Genomic DNA, 11510 nt, shown 5'->3' on the forward strand with positions numbered 1-11510 from the left:
CACGAAGATTTGCATCTTTAAAAATGGGTTTTTCCCGCAACAATTTTTAAGAAGGGATTATAAGAATTTGAATGGATTTGGGTTGAAGGTGAGGGTTGTTTATATAGGAGGGGAAGGGGCAAGGGTTGGAGATTTGAATTTCTCAACAATGAAAGAAAGGGGATGTCTTAGGTACGACAGTCTTAATATACTATTAAAGAAAAGAGCTACTGGAAATGTTATTTTTTTAACATTTTCGGTAAAGCGCTACCTAAAACATTATTTTTTCTACCGAAGATGTTAATATTGGGCGCTACGTAAAATGTTTAACATTTCTGGTAAAACGATACCTAAAATATTATTTTTTACTGGAAATGTTAATATTGGGTTCTACCGAAAATTAATTAGCGAAATTAACATTTTTGATAAAAAAATAATATTTTAGGTAACGCTTTATCGAAAATATTAAAAAATAATATTTTTGATAATGTTTTTTCTTAGTCGTATATTAAGTCTGGCGTACATCATAACTACCCGTAGGAAAGATCAGGAAAATAAGAGAAAGTTGCGACTCAGTTGAGCCGGCGTAACTTTAAATTTTTATTGTCCTTGTATTAATACACGCATATTCTTGATAGTTAATAAATGGGTCAATTATTATAATTTTTCTTATTTTTTTAACAATGGAAAAAAAATTATTAATAAAAATAAAAGAATCAAAACTATAACACATTCAAAGGGAAAACTAAAGACAATAGTCACTAAAATCTATTACATAAAATAAAAATATTAAATCCAAAGATACAAAGAGAATGAAACCATCAAAATATTAAAACAATCCAATAACTTTCATAAAACTCTTTATCTCTATCGAGCGAGACTCTTTACGCTGTAATAAAGGAGTCGTGAGCGAATCATGCAATTTGGCAGACTGTTTCGCTATACAATTCTGATTATATCAGCAAACAATCAATTACAAAAGAGGTAATTTGACAATACGTGACCACTGACAAGCGAACCAGAAAATAAATGTCGTGAGGATCTTCGTGGAAGCACCAACACGATCGCAGACGTATAGAAAAAACTTACCGAAAACCATAAGGAACGTGTCACAAGAGCAAAGAAAAAGCATGCCACAAGAGTAGAGAAAAACTTGTCACAAGGATAAAGATTCATATTTAAAAGTGAAAAACTCAAGAAAAAAAAACATAATATGAAAAATAAAAGAAAAATAATAATCACTAAGGGTCCACAACTAATAATTTTTCTTATCTTATTCATCAAATTATTTTGTCTAAATATTTTATCATTAAACTTGAATTCTTTTATTTATTATGTTGATAGTTATTTTCTTATAGAAAATTAATAAAAATTATAATATGCTATAATATAATGATAATTTTAATCTTTAATGTTTATATATTATATTAAATGAGTTCTAGTTCAAAATTAATTTATTATTAAATTTTAATATTTATAAATAACTTAAATTTTATTTTAATTTTAATAATTTAATACTAAAATAAGATGATAACACATCTCATCGTTTTGTTTATACAAATTCAAGAAAAATATTTTTTTAGTAAAAAAACAAATTCAAGAAAACATTAACGAATTTAAAGAGGATTAAACATCTATATTTGCTAATATTTCTTTCTTATTTCATTATTATTATTATTATTTATTTTTTGCAAACGGATTTAAGCACCAATAAAATATTTTTGATTGATTTGCATTTTTTAAAAGTTTATAAAGATGGTCGAGTTAAAAGATTCCTATCATATAATTGACTCTATCATAAATAATTAAATGATCAAAATGGAATTATTAGAATAAGTGGGTGATTAAATACATAATATAGCCAAAATGTATTCCGGAATCCAACTTTGTGCATGAAATAATACCCCAAAGTAGATGTTGAGTAACGCAACTTCCAATGATTAACCTAACGGGCGAGGCAACTTCCGAGTGGACTCCGCCGCTTTCCTTTATTCCTAGAAAACGATCATATCATATGCATTTTATGTTTTCTAGCACATATAATATGTTAATCCAACATTAGGCTCTAAATAATTGAGATAGAAACCAAACAAATGGATTGTTAATCTAACATTACAACTTGCCCTAAACAATGTTTGTGATTCTGTTTGAACAAGTCTAACATGTATATACAAGAACGATAAATGATAAACCATAAGGAGTCATTATTTCTCCCTGGTATCGTCGGCCACAACCGAAGCTTTGCAGATCGGACATGTATTCTTCATCGACAACCACTTCTTGATACAAGGGGCATGGTATTTATGACCACAAGTCTTTAATGCCCCGATTTCATCCATGTCCTTATAGTCTTCCTGTATATTACCAAAATCAAAGTTTTTAGGTGATACACTTTGGACAAGTGGGAACATCGAAAAGTAGTAGAAAACCATAACCAATGTGTTCTCATCCGCTCTCGATAATTCTATGTTGAAACATGATACAAGATATTGACACTTCAAATGGAATAAAATTCTTACCAGGCAGATCACACAAGAGCTCGCATCCTGGTATTGATCTGAAGAGTGGTAAATTGTTTCGGTTAAGCACTTGGATATTGAGTCTTCTGACAAGCCTGTATTAACGCTCCCTATCCTTTCCCCTAATGCAAGTAGTTCCTGCTCGAGAATTCTCCAAGGTTATTCAAAAGAAAATACCAAGAAGAATGCAATAACATTATAATGAAGAAGGGAAATGGGTACATACCTCGTAAGTCATGTTGTCTATGTCTAATCTCATATCTCTATGCCGATCAAACATATTTCTGGATCCATAAAAAGTAGCGTTGTCAGCAATCATAGAACCCTGCAGAGTGAAAATAAATTATAAAATACGGCTAATATGCAAGAATTTCATTGGCTATACACTTGATCTGATGTAAGAGAGTAAAAAAAGTGCATCAAGATGAAAAATACAGCACCCTCGAAGTACAGCATGCTGAAAGTTACGTCAAATGGGTTTTCAATACATGTAAGTCCACCTCAAGTGATGATATGAAAAAACATAATTCCTTCATAAGTGGTAAATACCTCAGATGAAAATCGACCATGGAAAGCTGCATCATCAGCTAGAGACCGGTATCTATCATGAGATATCCTTGACCTACCATTCAGCTCATTATTGCGCCATGTCCGAGCTGATGATGACCGATGGTGCCTGGATGAATAACTTTCAGAAACAACCTTCATCCCCTCTTCTGAGGGTGCAGCATATCCTAAGCGCATGCTGCTGGAAGAAGCCCTGAAGTTGGGCCAGATCTCTGAGAATAGTTTGTTCGAACACCCCTTACAGATTGTGCTGAGTTTCCATGGAAACCCTGGGGAAGAACAGGATTTCTACCAGAAATGAAATCATGCTGAAGTGCATCAACCTCAAGAGAAGCATTTGTAGCACTACCACTCGGAAAGCGGTTTATCTCATTATTAAAAACATTTGAATCTGCAATTCCACCAGCAACGGATTCAGAAATAATGGGAGATCAAAATCAAGAAACACAGAAATGTTCAACTAACCTTCAGGTAGAATCCTTCCATGAGTAGGAGACATTCTCAAATGGCCCCACTCTCTTGAAATTGCATTAGAGCTCTGACCTGAGATATCCACTGAGCTAGAATGTTCGACTGGGAGGCTTGTAGGGTAAAAAGTATGAGAACCATTGGTTGATAAATGGGTCCTAACACGGTTGGAATCAAGATCAAGTGCTGGACGGCTTCTCACATTCCTCATAGTACCCTCACCCCTAATTGAGAGGCCATTGCCTCTACAACTCGGGGGAAAGCCAACATGATCCCAAAGCATGTGCTGAGGATCTAGATTAGGTTTCTCTTGCTGAACAGAAGGCACAGGAATATCAGAAGAACTTCCAGCACTAGCATATCTGCTTGAACCACCCCTCTCACAGACTGAAGGAACACCTGGGCTTTTTCTCTTGTGAGGTCCTCTACCACTGCCCATTGTGAGATCATCAAAGCCACCCTCAATTCCATGGAAAGTCTGCCTATCACAATTGGAAGAAGATGCACGATGCATGTAGTTCTCAGGGGCAGCACCAAATGTTCCAGGTGCCGATGGATGCAGAAAAAAATCATGAGATGGACCGACCTGAAGTGTCAGGTTGGTAGCGTGGAGCTTCAACTCTGTGGCTTGAGGTAGCAAAACTACTTGACATGGGCACAGTATTCCAGTGGGAGGAATGACGCACTGCATCAACAGACATATTTTCTACAGGACAGAAGGAACCATGTTCTATAGTGCTTGACCTAGCTGCAGAAAAAAAAAACAGTAACAACCATTAGAACAATAGCTTTTGTACAAAGAATCCTAACACCGGGAACCCCAAAACCTAGGTCCAACTCTCTAGATAGGAGAATATGATGAGTTCAAATCTAAACCACTTTGGAACATGTTTTCATACTGTAAATCAATATATATTTTTCATCAACATCAAGCTTTTCCCTTCAAATAAAATGAAAAAGTAAAGGCAATAAAATAACAATACCTAGATTTGGACAAGGTTGCTCCTCATGCATATGATTCCAGCCCTGCTCATGTTCATTCTCAAACATTTGGGATGAGCCAAATAAATGTCTATGCCCCATAACAAAGCCACTTAAGAGCAAAAGATAAATGTCTCAGATGAAGAATCAACCTGTAAAAAGAAAAAAAAAATCAAATATGTAGATGAGAATAGAATTATTAAGAACATTTAACTCTCAATCACTTTAAAGTAATTAAAACAAAGGATGCATTCACTGTTCCATGACATTTTTACAAGCAAAGCACACTGATTATACAACATTCCATTCCTTATCAAGAACTTCCACAAGTTTGGCACAAATACTATCATGTTTTGGATCTCATATATCTGCACCAAAATGAAGAAAAATGCAACACTAAGAATTACATTCTCTAGTAGCATCCTATAAATTGGTTGCTACTGGGCAGAGAAATACTCGATATAAAGTTATACTCAATATGTTTCTACCCAGAACTGTTTAATCCATTTAAAAGAGAAGACAGTTTTGTCATGCTAGTAAAACCCTAATAGGATGAAATGGCAGACACTACAAAGAACCGGAATACACATACCATTATATATTCAATCTTCTGAAATCAAAAATAGTAAAACTATACAAGTGAAATTTATAAATACATCATGCAGGCTATTCCAGAAGAATTAAGGTCAGCCACTGCACAGGCACAGGCCCTAGCACAAACTGATAACTGAAAGGGCCATCTAGACTATATTTTTATGCAACTACAAAAAAATACTTTGGCCCTCTAAAACAAAATTGTGCATCAAGAACAGTAGTCATATGTGAGTTGGTTCTTAGGAGAAGGACAAAATGAGCTGCAACAAATGTGTTAGGGTGCTTTTTGCCTTAGGTTTTTGCACAGGAAGTAGACAACCCTGATACTAAGTGCAAAAAATAAGTTCTTATAAACTGACATGTCAGCCATAGTCCTGCATCTTGTAATTATCTGCTTATACATTGCTCACCATTCCATAAAATTGGAGAGAGCATCCTTCATATTATGCGGCATGAATAAGTGAAGGCAAGATAGATAACACTAGATTGTAATTAAAAACAGCCTTTAATATGTTGCCAGCACTAATCCATAACCCCAATGCAATAGTACCTCAGATTTAGGCTAGAGGAAGCACTAGAAGCAGGATTGCACATCAGGACATCACCAGGAATTGATTTATATCTCAGTAGACGTGAGGGATGAAAATGGTAATAACTTAACCAAGAATGGAAATAAAGCTAGTGAAGTCACAGTAACAGCAGAAGAATAAGGCCTCCTACTCCAGTCATGAAATTAGAGACCGACTGAATATAGAAAAGTCCAGTCGCTCCTTGGTTCAGTAAAAGAAAATAAATCAATTTGCATATAAGTAACCTTTGTGATATTGGACTTCCAATCTGTAAGCGAGGACAATAACCTATCTATTATGAAGACAAGTTAGAAGAATACAAAAACATTACGATTGTAAAGAAATGAAGATTTCAAATTTAGAGTATGCTGTAAACTTTTAAGGGGTTACAACTTGATAAACACTGACAGTAAGATGTAACAGAAACAAGCATCCTCAAAGAACTTGAAGAGGCAAAATACAAAACAGACTACAATTTTGAAACCAATTCATCTTCGTATGGAACTTAGTAAAATACCATGTGGAAGTATAAATTGTTTATTATACAAGAGGGAAAGCAAAGTAATTAGGCCATATGTTAATATACATGAAAAAGAGCACGAAGTTCCACCATCTCTAAGAGAATACAGCCCGCTGTGATCACAGATAGTTACTTTCACCAACAAAACAAAATAGAGTAACCTACCAAAATAAAGTAGAAGGATCACTTGAAACCCGTAATTTATATTTTCTTGATAAATCACCAAAAAGAAAGTAAATAAGAAGAAAACATGAATGTCTATAATTTAATTCAAAAGTAGGTGACGGTCACCATACCCAATGTAACATTTCTCAGCACCGAAAATAGTTCTTCCTTCAACATGAAAGGTCAAGAGAGATTCCTACATTACCTTCTTATCATGCAACATTTGAATTAGAGATGAAGTGGTTACATAATTGTATCTCTTATATTGTGCGCCATAATGTCCGTCGGAAATCTTTCAAGTTCATACAATTACGTGAGTATTAACAAATAAAATATAAACTATGTATTATGAAAATTCATTAAAGAAATCTACCATCAAAACAAGAGCTTGTTCAACAACCGTCAAATGATTCACCAGGAAGCTTTAGCAATAAAAATCAAGGGAAAGATATTACGAGATATAGAAAAGCTTAAGATGTTACTCAAGAAATAGAAAAACTTCAAAATGTGTGAATAAACTCCCCAGAAAGAGGCACGTGTAAGAAAACCCAATAAGAAATCAGCAAAATCTTACAAAACCCAACTCGAGTCGAGAAGGTTCAATGCCTTGAATATTCAGAGTAATAATCGTAAGTTATGGCTTAAACTACGCCACTATAACCACTATAACCAGCAACCCTTAGGGGTTTCTTAGGTCATTACTGTAACATCCCAAAATCAGGGCTAGTGACTAAAATGGAAGTTTTAGTAATAAAAATCAAGGGAAAGATATTACGAGATATAGAAAAGCTTAAGATGTTACTCTAGAAATAGAAAAACTTCAAAATGTGTGAATAAACTCCCCAGAAAGAGGCACGTGTAAGAAAACCCAATAAGAAATCAGCAAAATCTTACAAAACCCAACTCGAGTCGAGAAGGTTCAATGCCTTGAATATTCAGAGTAATAATCGTAAGTTATGGCTTAAACTACGCCACTATAACCACTATAACCAGCAACCCTTAGGGGTTTCTTAGGTCATTACTGTAACATCCCAAAATCAGGGCTAGTGACTAAAATGGATGTTTTGAAACTTTGAGGTCTGATTTCAAAAGATTGAAAAGTACAGGGACTTAAATAGGAATATTTTTGGTAGTGGAATAAATAGTAAGGATGGAAAGAATGAAGGTTATTATGGTCTTTTCAATTTTAAGGGTATTTTCTCTCCTTTATTAAAGGATAAGCACGTGGGGTTATAGGAGTTATCTGGAAGCTATTTCCTCTTGTCTTCTTCTTCTTCCCGTTAGTTCCATCTCAAAGGTAAGATTGATTTCAGCTGTTGTTTTCTTGAATTTCTAAGTGGTTTTTATTCTTGGGGTGTTATATAAGCTTAAGGAAAGCTTATATGAGCTTAAAACATCGAGAAGAGAGATTTAGAAAGGAAATTGTAATAAGGGTGTAGAAATGAATTGTTTGTATGAAGAGGTTTTTAAAGTTTTATTAATGAATTTGACTTGTCAAGGGTATAATTAAGAAGATAGAAGTAGTAGAAGTGGATTAAAAACATGTTGAATAATGGATATGATTTTTGGTTCCAAGTGTTTGATGAGAATATGAGATGTTAAAGTGTGTTAAAGTGAAGTAAGTTAGTCTAGGAGTGTATAGTTGAGTTTAAAGGCTTTATGGAAGAGTAAAAAGGGAAAATAGCAAAGTTTTGGGGGATTTTCGGGTTTAAGGAATGAATTCTGGGTTGATAGTATTGGTACTGGTTGAGTAGTATCGATACCATAAGGAAGAAGAGTGGTAGTATCGATACTAGGGGTATCGATATCTGGGAATATTGGTATCGATACCGGAGTGGGGTATCGTTACCCTAGCATAGAAGTATCAGTACTGTGCTGGTAGTACCGATACTACTTAAGTTGGAGAGTGTAAATTAGTGCTTTATTTAGTTTGCTTTGGTTTGAATATTATCGAGTAATTCAAATCCTGATATTCATTGGATTATATTCGTGTAGATATCGATCGAAAGCAAAGTTTGGATAGGCCGTCAAAGTAAGAATTATGATAATGAAACAAGAGCTTGGAATTTGTCAATTGAAACCAAGGTGAGTACATGATATTAAGCGTAAGTTATGTTAGGGAATTAAGACTTGCGAGGAGTCTAATTCCGATATTAGGTTATATGAGTATTGGAATATAAGCATGTAGTGATAGGATGCTAGATGTATATGAGTAAATGCATATGTTTAGATGTTGAGTACATCTATATATATATATATATGAAATATGTGAATGCATGTATGCATGATAAAACGTGTGATCATTAGCTATGTGTGATAATAAGTTATGTGAACACAAGAGATATGTGAAAGTAATCTATGTGATTATATGTTATATGAACACAAGAACATGTGATATGAGATACATGATAAGAAGATATGAGACTCCATGAGAGTATTACATGATATGTGATAAGAAGCCAGGAGTTATATGCCTATGTGATATGAATATGTGAATGTGTGATAAATATAAATAATAATGCCCATGTTATGTGTTATGAGAGCTAGGGGTATAGTTGGCATGCCAAGAGTCGAGGGTTTTACGTGGTTCTTCGAAACATATATGTAATCCTTTTGAACATATATGCGATACTTCGATACACTAATTTGGTCCATTGGAATATGTATATGGTTCTTAAGGAGTGGTCTTTCGGGACATATGTGATATGTGATATGTGGTCCTTCGGGACAAATTTCTAAGTGCCCCTAGTGGGAATTTTATGAGTTGTGGTGACAGTATATATGCACAACCTCTATGTACTCGCATACCTTAAGGGTGCGTTTGGTTCACGAAATGGAAAATTACCAATGGGAATATAAGATTACCAGGGAATAGGATTACTGAGAATATTGCATTTTGTGTTTGGTTGGCTTAGCAGGAATGTAAGATTAACGTGTTTGGTTAAAAGAATAAAAGATTATTGGAATGTATATTTGACCAAGTTGTCCTTATTATATATTTGTTTTTTTTAACAAGTTGGAAAATATTTATATATTTTCTTTAAAAAAATTTAAATTCAGAAAATTTATATAATTTTTTTACAAAATTGAAAATATAAAAAGGTTTAATGAAAGAGTAAAATTTTATTTTAACCCCTGAACTTCATATAAAATTTTAATTATAGACTTTTTTTGTAAATCTAAAATAGTTTAAGGATAAATTTGTAATTTAACATTCGTAGAATTTTTATTATTCAATGACAGAAAAATGATATTTAAAAAAATTTAAGGGCATTTTAGTCCAAAACGCCGGGAATCCAACAATACCTAAGGAAATGAAGGTAATGACATTCCTGGTAATATACTCCAAAAAATCTACTATTGGTAATCTTACATTACCGGGAATGAGATTTCCTAGCTAACCAAACGTGGGAATGTGGATTCCATTCCCATGGGAATCCCACATTCCCTCATCCAAACACTTCCTAAGTTCTCAGAAATATACATGGACTAATAAAGAAAGATAAAAACAAATGCATTGTGTATGAGATATATGTTTTGAAATGTGAAAAGTATTACTGGAGTTATGCGATGTGATATGCATTGTTAGTTTTAAGAGTATATGATTATATGAATGAATGATAAGAATGTTAATATTGATATGTGTGCATATAAGTTTGTGGTGTATGGAATATACATGCATTTGTTAAGTAGAAATGTTTCGCTTAATGGTTACATGTCTCACTAAGTTTATAACTTACCGTGTAAGTGTTTTACACGTAGGTGTTGATAAGCAAGAGGATCAAGCTTAGGACCAGCAAAACAACATATCTCCACTAGAAGATCATATCATAAATATTTTGTAAAGTATGTTTTTTTTATGTAATAGACATGTTGGCATGTAAACAAAGTCGTTAAGTATATATGCTCTGATCGAGTTTGGTAATGTTTTGAACATACTTATGTAAAAGGTTAACTTTATATTAATGAAAGTTAAATTTTCTATGGTTTTTATAAAAGTACATGTTTTGAATAGTCAATGTGACGCCTCGGATTCGTATCCGGGTCGGGTACGGGTTGAGAGTGTTACAATTACATCATAGAGTTGCACACCAGAAGACACTATAATCAATTCCCTAATCTCAGCACTTCGATCTTACATTCAACTTTGGAGGGGGGCAACTACTTTTTTTTGTGAAGATAGGGGTATCATATGATGTGTCTATAAAAATAAAGGAAATATTAAAATTTCGTTTTCCTCCAAATGATTTTTTTATATTATTTATTTGAAAATACTATAGAAACAGTGGGAAACCAAAAATACCATGGTTTGAGAAATAATTAAAAAACTAGCTTGAGGATAAGCTAAATTTTTTAAAAATAAGTTTAAATTCACATATTTGTTACTTATCGTTACAATAATTTAAGTCAAATATATAAAATTTATATTTTAAGGGTACCAATTATATGTAATATAAATATATATTAATGAGTTTTTTAAAAAAATAAGGGGAAATAAAAAATACTTTCAAACATTTTGAGGGGCCAAATGAAAAAAAAAATTAAATTTCAAGGGGCTATTGACAAAGTTTCAAAATCCTGGTGGGGCATGCCCCCTCTGGTCCTGCTTTTGATCTGTGATCGCCCTAAACCTCCTGTGACAATCTACACCAAGCATTTAGCAAACTAAGGAAGAAGGTCAAATATGATAGATCTCCAGTCTATGGAGTGAAAAGATCCAAATGCCAAAGCAAATTCCAACTGAACAAGGTCTAAGATTTCTGCATATCGGTAGCTCTAATACTATTTACTTGCTCTCCATGTATGACAGAAGACTTAAACACTCCAAAATGAGTGCATATGACCCTAATAAAGAAGACACATGAAGCTGTTAGGACCGTCAGCGCACCCCATGGCGCAACGGAAACAAAAAACTCGACGATCTCATTAGCGATCCAAGTACGCAAAACCGAAATCGGGAAGAAATGATGTGAATACTTACAATGGGTTCCTTGAAAAACAGCAAAGACAGCAGCGACTAATGATGATCACGAACGGTTCGAATCGTAAGCCTCAACGAAAACACATCTCGGCCTCTACTTAGTTTACCCAATTGAGAGCAAAATTTACTTTTCTCAAAAATATTTTTGAGAAAAACGGCTGAAGAAC

The 11510-nt window shown here is 33.7% G+C and overlaps 1 pseudogene; it reads right to left on the reverse strand.

Annotated features, from left to right (window-relative positions):
• Positions 1–2028: 2028 nt before the first annotated feature.
• Positions 2029–11196, reverse strand: LOC120214191 (annotated as a pseudogene).
• Positions 11197–11510: the final 314 nt, after the last annotated feature.

The sequence above is a fragment of the Hibiscus syriacus genome, unplaced genomic scaffold, assembly GCF_006381635.1.
Source record: "Hibiscus syriacus cultivar Baekdansim isolate YM2019G1 unplaced genomic scaffold, ASM638163v2 tig00110054_pilon, whole genome shotgun sequence".
Lineage (NCBI taxonomy): Eukaryota > Viridiplantae > Streptophyta > Magnoliopsida > Malvales > Malvaceae > Hibiscus > Hibiscus syriacus.